We start from the raw sequence: 14,510 nt of genomic DNA on the forward strand, positions 1-14,510 counted from the left end.
CAGACATTATTCTGAGAGTACAGGTTGGGGCAAAAATTAGATTGGAATCAGGTGGAGAGGGAATAGGCACAAGGGAGTCAGAGACAACGCAGTCCTTAGCCGTGGTTTTGCTTTCCACAGCTTCAGTTACACAGTCAAAGGCGGTGGCGAAACAGGTGCTCCTACTCCTGACAGATTATCTGAACGTCAATAGTCATCGACATCTACGTCACCACCCCTACATAATTCCCCTCACTTCATCTGATCACATAGGCATTTTATCGTGTCACATCATCACAAGAAAGGTGAGTACAGTTGGTTAAGATATGTTGAGAGAGAGAGAGAGACCACATTCACGTAGCATGTTGTTAATAATTGTGGTATTTTATTTTTGGTTTTTGTTAATCTCTTACTGTGCCTAACTTATAAAATAACTTTATCATAGGTATGTACGTATAGGAAAAAACTATATACAGAGAGCTTGGTATTATCTGCGGCTTCAGGCATCCCGTGAGGGTCTCGGGATGTATACCACTACTGTATTGTCAATTTTGTGGAGTTTAGCTCTAAAGGGGACTGGAAAAAAGATCTGTAATTAGAGAGGGATGTGTGGTTGAGAAAGGCTTTTGTTTTAATTTGTTTCATTAGGATGAGAGAATTTGTATGTTTGTAAGTCAGTGGGAATGATCTAGGAAAGATGGAAAAAGTGTTTAATTTGTGCCAGAAACATTCTTAGCACTGTATCTCTATCTATGTCTATGCCTTGGTCTAAAAATATATTTTATTTCTATATGTATATATTCATTGAATTCTTGCAATAGCTCTGAGATTTTCTTATTGTACCCATTTTACAGATAAGAAACTTGTGCAACTGACAAGTTAGGCAATAGTCTCAAGATTACAAAACTAGTAAGTGGCCATGTTAGGATTCAAATTAGAATGTCTGGATTAAAACAACAGAGACTTAATCACTGTGGTCTTCTGCCTCTGAAGCTTACTTTAGAGTCCCACTTTCGCTTTCTTCAAACGAATTATTTCAGTAGTTTTAAAGTATACTATCTGGTGTCATGACTGGGGTAAAGTCTGGCTGTCTATGGAGAGGTTCTGGAAGGGAAGTTAGGTTGCTGACTGGTAAATTTATTTTATGTAATATTTTTAATGAATCTCCCTGTTTTCAGTCTTATTTCTCACTTTGGTGCTTTGTTACATCAGTTGACTTTAAGCCCAAATCCTCCCCAGGTTACTTTCAAGTGGATGTTTTCACACCTACTCAGCAGTATTTTTATGGCATATTCTAGCCTGTAGTTTTTTCCCCTGTAGTTTTTCCTTTGTCAGTCTGTTCACATACAACTTCATCTTTGAAAAGTTTGTTGGAATCTCTTTTATAATGTAATGCACCTCTCACTCTTTTTTCTGGCATGAAATTATTTATTTTGTACTTCAGAATCTTTCAAGAGTAATTGGAAAGGTGGATAAAAAGCAAACACATGTTTCCAGCCTTCATCTTAAGTTGGAAGTGAAAGCATTGACTCATTTTTTAAAGAGAGATGGATTGGTTAAGTATCTTTTGAGTTTACTGATTTCAGTGTAGTGTTGAAGAACACAAACTTAAAAAGACTTTAGTTTCAAACCAGCTCTACCACTTACTAGTCACTTTAACCAAATACTTCACTTCACCACAGTTACCTCAAGAGTACAATCGTTCAAACTACTAATTGAGCTGACAAAGGATTGACATTTAGCATAGAATACATTCCATGTTAAGTGCTTAATGAATACTAATTACTATTTTTTCTTAGGTAATAGTAAGATCCTGATAGAGACAGAGCAGTATGGGTTATTTGGTTTATATTATTGGTATGATCACTATCATTATGAAGTATTGATTGAAGCCTACAGTATCATAAGTGATGCAAATATAAAGATAGAACAGTAAAACTTGTTTTTGTATAAATATACTTAAAATAGTTGTTGCATGTAACATTGTATATTATTTTTATGTTATAACAGGGGTAATATTTTCCTTCAAGAGAATATTTCCAATTTTTATAATGCCTATGCATAATATAATATTTTATTAACAAATTATTTCACTGGGGTTCTATATTTCTTTTCTATAGATAAACATTTTTTATTTATATAGTTTTTTAAAAGGAAATACTGCTGAATATAATATATATTTGAAATATAAAAGTAGCTTTCAGCTTACATAATTATCTTTTAGTATACATATTATATAATTCTAATATATAAAAATATATTCTAATATTTTGTTTTTATGTCTTATACATACATGTATAAGTACATATATCCTAGGCAAAGGGCCTTGTTATTCACTACATTTCTGCTTCCTTAGTCAGACAAAAATTAATTCTAGCTAACAGGATGCTAGATGATTATTACCTTTGAGAGTAGAAGAACCTTGCTTCTCTTTCAAGTTCTAAGTCATTTATCACTATATGCTCGGGGATAATTCTGAGACTTTGTACATTAAGTAAAATGACCAGAAATACACACTAAAGGTTGTCTGTTTAAGAAAAAAGGGATAAGTATGTGAACAGTGGCCAATTCACCCTTCGAATTTCATTTTCTCTATTCAAAACATTATCGTCTCAACTTACAGGAGCTATGACTTTATTGTGACCTATTACCATGTCTACAGTAGCATTGGAAACATTTTGTGTTTAATGTCATTAACTTTTAGAATTTTTAGTTTTCACTTGAATGAATGAATGAAAACATGAATATTTTTACGTAATTTATCAATTGCCACAGCTAAAATAGTATATGGATTTAGAAACTGTATATTGTACGTTTTTCTTACCTTGCTTGATCTCTTTAACATTTGTCACATTTGACAACATTTTCTATAGAACTTTTTTTTGAACTCCCAATTTTTGCTCTTTTCCTACTTTTTTTATTGTCCTGTATTGTTAGATCTTCTTACGCCCTTTGATTCTTTTTACTCTATATCTTTTTTGGGGAAAACTTATCCACAACAGATTCATCTACCACTAGAAAACACTAATAGCTACTATCCTGTATACCCTGCTCAGATCTGTTTCCTAAAGTGTTTATCTCTATCTCTGTGCATCTATCTATCCCTATCTATCATCTATCTATCTATCATCTATCTATCTATCTATCTATCTATCTATCTATCTATCTATCTATCTTATTGCCAGCTGTTTTACTGGATCTGTCTGCCTGAATATCTTGGAAGGTATCTAAAACTCGCCATGTTACAAACTAACCTTATTTATAACCTTCTCTATGCAAAGAGAAGTATTTACTCCCTACAACATGCACAATGCATCCAACAACAACCTCTGAATCTATTACTTCTGTCAGTTAACAGCAGTATCATCAAACCAGTTTCCCAACTAGTAGATCGAAGGTCTTTTCAATTCCCTCCCCACCCACCCCCGTTTTTAAACTTTTAACTTTCACTTTAAAAAATATCAAAATGATCGTAACTTTCTTTAAATTTATCACCAAATCATCTTGATTTTATATTGAAAATATTTTCTGAATGTCTTCTTATTGTATTCCATTCTGATAGCTGCTTTTCAAGTCTTTATTACCTTTTGCACCCCTTATCATATTTCTTTTTATCTATCTATCTATCTATCTATCTATTCTTAAAATCATATTATGAGGCAGTCACTATACCAGGGAGATAGTCAGGGAAGCCTTCTCATGTGGTAACATTTATAGCAGCGATAATGGGAAGATGAGCAGGAGCCTAACTATTCTCACATCTTCTCTCCCCTCCAATGATACTTCCCATCGTTCATTCTCCACAGTGACTTAAGATCCAACACAGGTCCTAAAACACACATATTGCTAAAATAATCAAATTTAGAATTCCAGTTACCTATGACATAAAATCCAAATTCCTTCAAGGCATACCTTTGCCTTCTTGGCCAGCATGGATTATTTCCTATTCACTTATGTACTGCAGAGGACAAAGAATTTGGATTCTCCAAGAAAATCTAAACAAAATACAATATGAAAATCGTTATTTATTACTGTCTTTGCATGTGCCTTAAATGTCCACCTTCTCTTGTCTGCCTAACTCATCCTTCAAGACTCATCTAAAGTATAACCTCAGTGAAGTTTTTCTGAGAGAATTAAATTCTACTCTATGCTCCCACATTCCCTCAGCCTCCAGAAAATACCTCTATTATACCACCTGTCACATTAAAATTCAATCATCTTTTACATGTTTGTTTACTCAGGTCGATTGAACTTATTCAAGTCAGGGACTGAGATATTCATTTCTGCTATTTCTGGCACCCAGCTCAGTGCCCAGCATATTAGGTATTTAATACAAATTTGATGAATGGATAGATGGGTAAGGAGATGAATGACAAAAATTTGCCTCTTTCTAAAAATAATTGCTTTGAGTATACCATTCGTCTTGCTCACATTTCAATGCCAACAGTTTAAAGAGATTTCAATGACATGACTTTTCTGACCCTGGAAATAAATTTCTATATTTTACAACTCAAACACAAAGAGCTAAAAAAAAATTCTCAAGTTTTGCATTTGATTCTTTTACATTTCTAAGATTTGATACGTGAAAGGAGAGCTTAATGGAAATTCAAAGTGGGTTTGAAAGACATCTGAGTAGTTACTTGTAAATAAGAGCATTCTGTTTATCTTCTTCTACTTCACTAAGAAAAGAAAAGAAAAAAAAAGGCAGCAACACTGGGGAAAAATAGATCCTGCATTTTGAATCACAACAAACAAAACTAATAAACAGCAAACCACAGGGACCTGTCAGCTGAAAGGAAGATTCAGCGTTCATTTTATAAACAATTCACTAGTGTGTCAACAGACATTCTGACAGGGAAAGAAAGTGAACAATACTTTTCAAAAAATATCTATTTTGTTGAATAAATCTTGAGCAAAGTATTGTGTGAGCTGTATTGATTGAGAGGTAGGGCCATGCAAATGTGAAGAAGCTGTAATTCTTTTGTTGAGATACATTTTCTTTCAAATTTGAAAATTATTGCAGTATCATTAATATTACCCCCTTTTCTACAATAGAACGTGTGACTAGATGTTACAAAAGATTATTTTCTTTCTAATAATGAAAAGAGTTAGGTATGGTGATAGAGATATTAAGACACATGAAATTATTTTCATATGAGCAGCACAGTTCTCATGATAACAGAAAGAAGTCATGAAATTAAAAACATTAGGATTATTAGCATGTTGACCAACTGATGTAATTATCCACTCAACTTATCAAAAATTTATTACAAAGATTATCAGATTAAATTTTTAGTATAATAGGATTCTTGTCATAGTTTGGTCTCCCAAGAGCAAATTCTTAGATTTTGATTTAGGCACAGATCACTTTATTTGGGTGGTGTTCCCAGAATGCTGGGGTAAAGAGAGAATGCAGTGGAGAGGAAAGCAAGGATGAGGGGAAGCCAGTTAAAAGTGGGTTCTTGAACTAGTTATAACTCTAGGCAAGTGAGTTCAATCTTGCTAGGAATCTTGTGGGAAACCATGTAGAATAAACCTCAGAGTTGTCCCTCCGATGAATGTGAGACTGGGACATCTATCCACTGACACTTATCTCTCACTGACTGAAGTTTGCTCCTAGAGATGTGTATCTGCTGCACTTCAGGACTGTGCCTTTAGAGTAAGATGCCCTGGGAACTTGGGGAGGGAAGCATACAGTATATGCAAGAACTGTCCATTACAGCTACAACTGAAGGTAGAGCTGGCCTAGGGAGCGTGGTATGGGGCCCCAACAGTGTCCAATACACGTGTGCATTTGAATTTAATTTATAATTTCTCCAGCAACTACTTTAAATATGAACATGTATATTTTTGTTATTTAATTGCTTTAAAAGATAGGAAATAACCTGAAGAAAATAACGCAGTATTTAAAACCTTGCAAAATTTAAGCGAAATTTGGAAAAGTCATGATGGGCTAGTCATGATACATACATGGTAGGTACATTCTGTCATCTTCTTGAGGCTCTTACTAGTGGGCTAGAGATAATTCTGCTTTATGTAATTATGAAGATATCATTCTAACGAAATTCTCTTCTTCTTATTCCTTAAAACTTTTTCTTTTGAGTAGACTATGTTAATAAAATGAGGGAAAAAAAACTTCTGACATTTAAAGAGTATCTACCGTTTCATCCTTTTGTTATATGTAGGAGCAGATTTGTTATATGTAGGAACTAATTTTTCTTTTCTTTTCTTCTTAAGCCATGTCTTGAATTTTCCATAAACATTATGTCACCAAACTTTTAACTTAAAATAGTTATAAAATTTTTCAACAAATAACTATTTTGTTGTGAATAAATCTTGAGCGAAACATGTGAACAGAATATGCTTACCATGTTCCAGGTACAGTTCTAAGGAAATTGTCTGTATTAACATATTAACTGTATGTTAACTACCTGGAATTTAAATGAAAGGTTGGGGAAAAAAGGTATGTCAACATAACAAGTGTAGCCCAGCATTTCTCAGGGCAAACTGGAACTTGTGGTCACCTCATTGACTGAAGGTCTGTCTCCTCATCTCTTCTAATTTGAATTAGGTATTCCTTTCTCTGCCTGCATCTTATTAATGTGATTTGCTTTTAATGGGCTATTGAAATTAATCCTTTTTGAGTGTCTGTTTCCTCAGAATATGAAGGATAGGAGTTTTATTTTGCTCACCTTTGTACCACTTCTCAAGCTCAGTTTATTATAGGTGCTCAAACAAATATTTATTTAATAGATGGACTCAACATGCATTTCTAACAAGCTAACTATAGTAAGAGAGGACAGATTTATGGGACCTTCGTTTAGTATATAGGACTAGAGTAGTTGCTGGGTACGGGGGGAGGGGACTTATATAACGGGATAGCCAAATTAGTGAAGGGTAAACTGAGTTAAATTTTTGGTGGGACCAAGGATTAGAGTTTGGTCTCCGATGGCGGATTAGCAGATGGGGGTTTTGAGATTCGATTGTAGGCCTGTATCAAAACTGGATTAGTGGGAAGGACTTACTGAAGTTACAGTGAAGGACAAAGGTGAGAATGAGAGAAGCACATAGCCCAGTTTTGACGGGGTCTAAGCTAATATCAGGACTATCTTACAGATAATTTAAACATTTAAAAGTAATGTTTAAATAATATTTGGAAGAAATATTCATTTCCAGGGTGCCTGAGTGACTCAGTTGGTTAAGCATCCGACTTCAGCTCAGGTCATGATCTCACCTCTTGTGAGTTGGAGTGTCACATCAGGCTCTGTGCTGACAGCTTGGAGCCTGGAGCCTACTTCCAATTCTGTGTCTCCCTCTCTGTCTGCCCCTCTCCCACTCACACCCTGTCTCTTTCTCTCAAAAATAAACACACACTTAAAAAAAAAAAAAGGAAAGAAAAAATAATCATTTCCTTCTCTGTGTTCTGATTGCTTTTTTATATGTGCATATAATGGAGATATGTGCAAAGGCTTATCTCTATTATATATATTTTCTATTACATCATATTGTATGTGTGTTGATATTTATTTGGTTATATACCTATTTTCCCTATTAAGTCATATGCTTTTTGAAGGACTCGGGACTATGTCTTCTTTTTCTGATTGTAATTTTTTTAATTGAAATAGAATTCACATATAACATTAATTTCAGTTATACCACACAATGATTCTGTATTTGTATATTTTGAAAAATTATCACCACAATAAATCTAGTTAACATCCATCACCACACTTAGTTACAAACTTTCTTCTTATGATGAGAACTTTTAAAATCTACTTTCTTAGCAACTTTCAAATATCCAATACAGGTGTTATGAACTGTAGTCACCATGCTGTACATTACATCCTCGTGACATTTATTTTATAACTAGAAGTTTGTACTTTTTGACCACCTTCACCCATTTTTTGCCCACCCCTATCACCTCCTCCGGCAACCACCAAAATGGTCTTTGTATCTATGAGTTTTGTTTTTTTACATCCCACATTTAAGTGAGGGAGTAGTATTTGTCTTTGTCTGACTTATTTCACTTAACATAATGCCTTCAAAGTCCATCCATATTTTTGCAAATGACAACATTTACTTGATTTCTATGGCTGAATAATATTCCACTGTGTGTGTGTGTGTGTGTGTGTGTGTGTGTGTGTGTGTGTGTGTATTTTCTTTATCCATTCATCCATCAATGGGGAGGTATGTCTTATACACATTTACACACTTTTTTCTTTCTCCATTGCTTTTTCTGACATATAGTAGACATTTAACTAATTTTGTTAAATAAATGAAAAGTTTTCCTTATTTAACTCAGCCCACTTTCTGCATTTTTATCCGTTAAACTACTGGTGACCTTCACTAAGTGTGTTTATATGTTCAATTAATAGCAATAGAATGTAATTTTACATTTATTTTGGTTAACTGATCAATTTATGTGTTTCCATTACTTTACTGTAAGCTTTGTTAGGGCAAAAATTATGTCTACTATGAATGTTTGTATACTCTATGATGAATGTAGTGATTGGCACATCATCAATTATTTAAAATACTGAATGATTACGAAATTGGATTGAACAGATTTATCTTTGAAGAAGATGAATTGGTTTGAGTGAATTGGTTTGAGTTTTCAGTGTCTTTGTTGGAGTCTTCTCTAATATTTTTTACCTAGAATCTTCTCTATTGCCTGGCAATTCAAATGGTTGGAAAGTCAATTCTTGCCTTTGGTAGTGAAAAATGGCCTACTTTTCTTGATCCTATACGACTCTTGTGACTTTGGCTATTTTTTTCCCTAAGTGATGTTTGTGGAAACTTCAAATTCAGATTTAATTAATTCATGCATTTTCAAGCATTTATGAAATGGGTTAGTTATTTGTAGCATTCTCTCATCTTAACTCCTGGGCTTTCCCCCCCTCCCTTCATTACTCACATTCTTACTCTAAGATCTCAAGTCAAGTGACTAGTTCCTTTTCTCCCTTCTGCTCCTATCCTGCTCTAAGAAATACTTCATGTTTTGGAATTATGACACCTTGCTTCTCACTGTAAGTGAGAGGGTGGAAGTGGGATGGAAGCTTTAGGCTGTCATTAGAGCTTGAATCTAAGCTTTTATCAACTTACCATTTTACCTTTTTTTTTTTTTTTTTGAGAGAGAGAGAGAGAGAGAGAGAGCACAGGTGTGCAAGTGCATTAATGGGGGTAGGATAGAGGGGGAAGAAGAGAGAGAGAGAATGAATTCTAAGCAGGTTCCGTGCCCAGCGTGGAGCCTGATGCTGGGCTCGATTACACAACCTCATGACCATGAATTCATGACCTAAGCCGAAATCAAGAGTCACATGCTTAACTGAGCCACCCGGGCACTTCTCCACCACTTTATCTTTTAATACATGCTTATTAAATAAAGAAATGAACCAATGGAGAATAAAGCAAAGATAATTGATGAGTAAGATCTTAGGCAGCATTTATTAAATAGCACTCAGGGATAACAGTCATGCTTTACTGAAGTTTTATATTTCTAATTTGTTGTTTTTTGTATTTTGATAGGTAATGCTTTTTTACTTTTTAAGAGGCTAATTTCTCCTCTGAACATTAAAAAAATTATTGAATTGATTTAAAAACTACATGTCAGTTTCCCTTCGCATGGTCATTAGATCAAAGAATCTACATAATCATCTATACTTGAATCTAACTCAAGGTAGGAGCAATTGTCCTCCTTCCTTCTTATTTGCCATGATTTCAGTATCATTATGTGCATAGTTTCACAACTATATCACATTTTGAATCAGGGAGAAAAATATACAACTCATGTAGGAAGAAAATTTTAATATTCAAATACTGAATCCACATTATGACAAAATTTTATTCTGTAGTACACAAAATGCAGCACAATATTCAATTCAATCATTTATTCAACAAGCATTCCTTGACTGCATACTATGTGTTGGGTACTCTGCCAAGGTTTGGATCATAGAGGAGGATACAAAGTTGACCAACAGTCCTTGAGGAAGTTAGTCTGCTGGAGAAGACAGAAAAAAATGTAACTGGTGTTTAAGGAGCAGGGAGTGGGGATGTTTTTCTTTTGGGGAAATGTTCATCCTGATATGAAGAAATGTTCATCCTGATGCGATGAAAAGTAAAATTGTTTCAAAAGAAGCAGAACACAAAGTAAAATAATACATTGTTTGAGAAATTATGAGAAAGGCTGAGTGGCTCAATAACAAAGGAGTGGGCCCGAGGAGAAGATTATTTGACTTGGGGATTTAAAAATGTGATGCTGACAGTGACAGAATGAAGGATGGCCCTGCAGTAAAGAGAGACTGAAGTAGGTTGTTACCTGGTAGTCACAATGTGCATCTGAATGAAAGCTCTGGTAAGGAGAGAGAGGAAGGGGAAATATGAGGTTTGTTCAAGAGAAAAAAAAAAGGCCATCTTGATCATCATGGTCTTTTTTGACCTAACAATCACAGGCCAGTCTTTTTCCATGTTGGAATAGTACCTTTTTTCTTATAACATACATCTTGCAAGAATATATGGCACTGTTAACATGTTTTCTGAGAATGGTCCCACCCCAAGGGAAGATGTGTGAGTTCTACTTATATTGGTAATGATAGAAATATTCACCCTGGATAAGATAAATTTTCTTCCTGACTCTTATGCATTAAGTCAATGTCACTAATAGTCAGTGATGTTTTATGTCTTTGTCACAATAACTGGAAAACAAAAGTCTGTATGTATTTTAAGAAATCAGGGGCGCCCGGGTGGCTCAGTCAGTTGAACTTCCAACTTCGGCTCAGGCATGATCTTCCAGTGCATGAGTTTGAACCCTGCATCTGGCTCTGTGTGGACAGCTGGGAGCCTGGAGCCAGCTTCAGATTCTGTGTCTCCTTTGCTCTCTGCCTCTCCCCTGCTCATGCTCTCACGCATGTGCGTGCGCTCTCTCTCTCTCTCTCTCTCTCTCAAAAATAAACCTTAAAAAAATTTTTTAAAGCAATCAATATAAATTCTACTCACACTGCAACACAGTTCTAATTGCTGTGGTGGTTTCAACTGGCCAAGGCCAACATATATATAGTTAGTTAGTTAGTTAGCTAGGTAGGTAGTTACTTAGAGCCTGTCTGTACTATCTACTAAAAAGCAGTTAATTAGGAGTCAGTATCTGAATTCTTTTCCTGCTTCTGCTAGAAATATTTATAAAAACTTGGGCAATCTATGCAGTCTAAATTATAGACAACCTCTTCAAAATATATAAGCACCTTAGAGATGAAAGAGGTGAGGACATAAAGCTTAGGTTAAAGAACTACACAAAAATTTTAATTGAAAGATCTTGGGATGAAGAATCCTAGGTTATATTTTTGGCATTGTCAATGATTCATTGCCTAGGGTACCCATTTTACCAGAACACTATGAAGGAACTATTGATACATGAACTCTAAAATTATATGATTCTAGAAAGTTTCATTCCTTCAAATAATTAATAATAGTTGAAACATAATAACTAATATTGATTGAATAATTCTTATGGTCTAAGCATGTGTACATATACATTTTATCACGTGCTCCCTCAACAATTCATGTGGAATCATGACTACTGTGTTTTAGAGAGAAGGGAATGAGTTTCAGGGAGACATAGTAACATGTTCCAAGTCATAAGTGCTGGTAATGGGGATCATATGTCTGAGGATCATACACACACACACACACACACACACACACACACACACACACATACACACACATCCTGGACAGTCTTGCAGAACTAAAATGAAGCAGAATATGGCAAAATTGCTTGATGGATTTTAAATGTCTTGATAATTATGTGAATAAATATTTGCCTGTTGTTGGGCAGTGGTCATATTTATTGATTTTTATATCTTGAGGAACAATTAGACTGCCTGGCATTTAGATGCTCAAATAATATTAGTGGAAGTGATTTAAAAGATCTGAATATGAATAAACTGAATTGTTCTGGGGACTCTTGACAGAGTAGATTAGGTAATCCTATGGAACAAAACCAGCTTCCCTGGCCCAGGATGATGATAGAGGGGGCAGATCAGAATTGAAGGAAAGAAATTTAAGATGTTAGAAGATTATTTGTATAACACTATGGACTTTTGCTATCAACTATGTGTTGCCAGACCAAATATATTTTCATTCTGAGACTTTAGGTTTTGTTCTTTTCAAAAAACATCATCAATCACCGTTTATTTGTTCATTTTTTTTAGTATACTGAATTCAAAGTTGAGAGCATAATTAGGTCTATTTGAATAACCAAGAGTTAGGTTTAAAAAAAAAAAAAGCCCCAGGGAGGAGAAGTCATAGATTTTCAGTTATAATTTACCTCCCTAATCCCTGCTGCTACCATTGATCCAGGATTCCTCTTTTAAATGTTATACTTAAACCTGTTTTTAAAAATGTCACTAAGATGTATCCCCAGGTAATGTAAAGAAACATGACTCCTCTTCCTAATACTCATTCCCTTGGGAAAAAGAATAATTTAGGTATTTATTTTGTGATAGTATCTGTCACAGCTTTCAGTCCAGCTTTTTCTTAGAATTCTTATTATCCAAAGAGTTATGTAACTTTTAAACTCTCCTTTGAAACAAAACCGAAAGGTCACATCTGTCTTTACATGTTGCTCCCTACTGTTAGTGACTTTTATTTTCCAGTTTTTCTTTTTAAGGATTTGCCCTGTTATTAAAAATAGTTTATTTTTCAGACATTTTTCAGGAAGCTGCTAGAATGTTTATCCTACTTTTAATAATGGCTCCCTGCTTTCTGTTTTGGTACTTTAGAAACAGTTCCATTGATACTATCATAAATTTTTCAAAAACTTATTCCCATATCATTATTGTTCAGATAATTATAAAGCAGGGAAGCTATGCTTGGTGGCTGGTCAGTTTTGTTCAAGTATTTTGTCTTTGTTCTTAGTTTGTCTTGGAAACAAAAATGCATATAATAAAGTTGCCATGAAAAACTGCATGTGATTCATAATGGTTCTGGAGAGGAAAACTAGAACCAGTGGGTAAATATTACATATAGAAAAAGTTAAATTTATTATGGGAATTAACACCATGTAATTACAGCTGTCAGAATTGTAAATGTTAATCAATTGTACATTTTTAGGGATATTTAAGAAGAGATTTAATGAGCTCTTTCCCGAGATGTGATAAAAGAAATTATATACATATAATGTAAGTGGAATTGAATGAAATGATTTAGGGTATTTTTCTGGCTGTAGATATGTAAATATATATATGGTTATGTACCTACTTATATGCATCCACATATTTCCCTAAGTTATGTGTGTCTAATAGAAAGAATTGACTATAAAACATTGAGTAGAGAGAAAAGTAGAGAGAGAGGTTATGGCATTCTAATTTTTTAAAAAATCCCAATGTTTGAGAGATCGTCAAATCTATAGATACAGATGGAAGCCACCACACCACCACTGACACATGGTAACCATTGCTGAGACCAAACTGATGACTTGTGTGCTAGTAAAGAGTAAGTCAGGCAGGCAATAGATTCACTGTGATATGTGAATTCCTAAAATGTGGGAGCTAATGTTATGGCAACGTAAATACTGAGAGGGCAAAGACAGAAAATACGGTTGCATTCAACTGGACAGATCAGGTGATACATTCTGATTGCTTCTAAGACTTGATAAGTGTGAGCTTTAAATTGGGAAGAAAATCATTTGCTTAACTTAGAGACGTTTCTTCCAGCATACTTTTGGGAAAGGATAGAAGTTAGTACATGTCCGTAAGAAAACTCGGAGAGCAAACTCAAATCTCGTATGTCTGCCTTGTGATAATATTGGAAAATGCCTGGAATGAACTGGGTTTGTACTTGAAATCTATTACAAGAGAAATGTGATACTGGACTAGTGATACAGTCTCAATTGCTCCACAAAAAAACAGAAGTTTTGGTGTTTTTGAGAGTATTGTCTCTGTGTGAGTGGGGGTCAAAAGCTGGGAGATATTTCAACTTCAGAACATATACATTTCCCCCCTTTTCAAAAAATGTGTAAATGCTAGTATCAAAGACAGAACTCTTAAATTAATAGGAAAAAATGAGGAACACTCTTGAAGTACAGGGATGCTTCTGGTTTAAGCATTTAGTCTGTAAAGGAGCTAGTCTGCCAAACTGTTCACCTACAGTTGTCATTTAGCATGCTGATGTAGTATATCAATTTATTTTTTTAAAGTATGGACTCTAATAATATCCACATTTCCTCATCACTTTAAAGCAGTACTCATTTACCTTTTCCATTTCGACCTCCTGCATTTGATGACTGCTTGATGGAATTAATTTGTACTAGAATGAAGAGATAAAGGTAGCTAAATCAGGTAAATGAGGTGAAAATCTCTAATTCCAGCAAGAAGACTATACACACTTAACAAGTGACCAAACAAGTTTGAAAGCAGAAACAACTGAAGAGGTTAAAATTTTTGGATTAGTTGGAGCGGCACTGCTGACTTCTATACTAGATTCACCATGGTAAAACTAACATAGATATGGATGCTCAGACTCTTGCATCTGTAGACAAC

General features: G+C 34.5%; 1 long non-coding RNA gene across 1 annotated transcript in view; it reads left to right on the forward strand.

Annotated features, from left to right (window-relative positions):
- LOC109269425 (uncharacterized) overlaps window positions 1–14,510 on the forward strand; it is an 83,324-nt gene that overhangs the window by 10,771 nt on the left and 58,043 nt on the right. Inside the window, exon 4 of the long non-coding RNA XR_008420059.1 lies at window positions 127–284. This is a non-coding gene — a long non-coding RNA (uncharacterized LOC109269425). The remainder of the gene's footprint in view (window positions 1–126; window positions 285–14,510) is intronic.

The sequence above is a fragment of the Panthera pardus genome, unplaced genomic scaffold (genome assembly GCF_024362965.1).
Source record: "Panthera pardus isolate Hobbes unplaced genomic scaffold, ASM2436296v1 HiC_scaffold_7, whole genome shotgun sequence".
In the NCBI taxonomy this organism is placed as follows: Eukaryota; Metazoa; Chordata; class Mammalia; order Carnivora; family Felidae; genus Panthera; species Panthera pardus.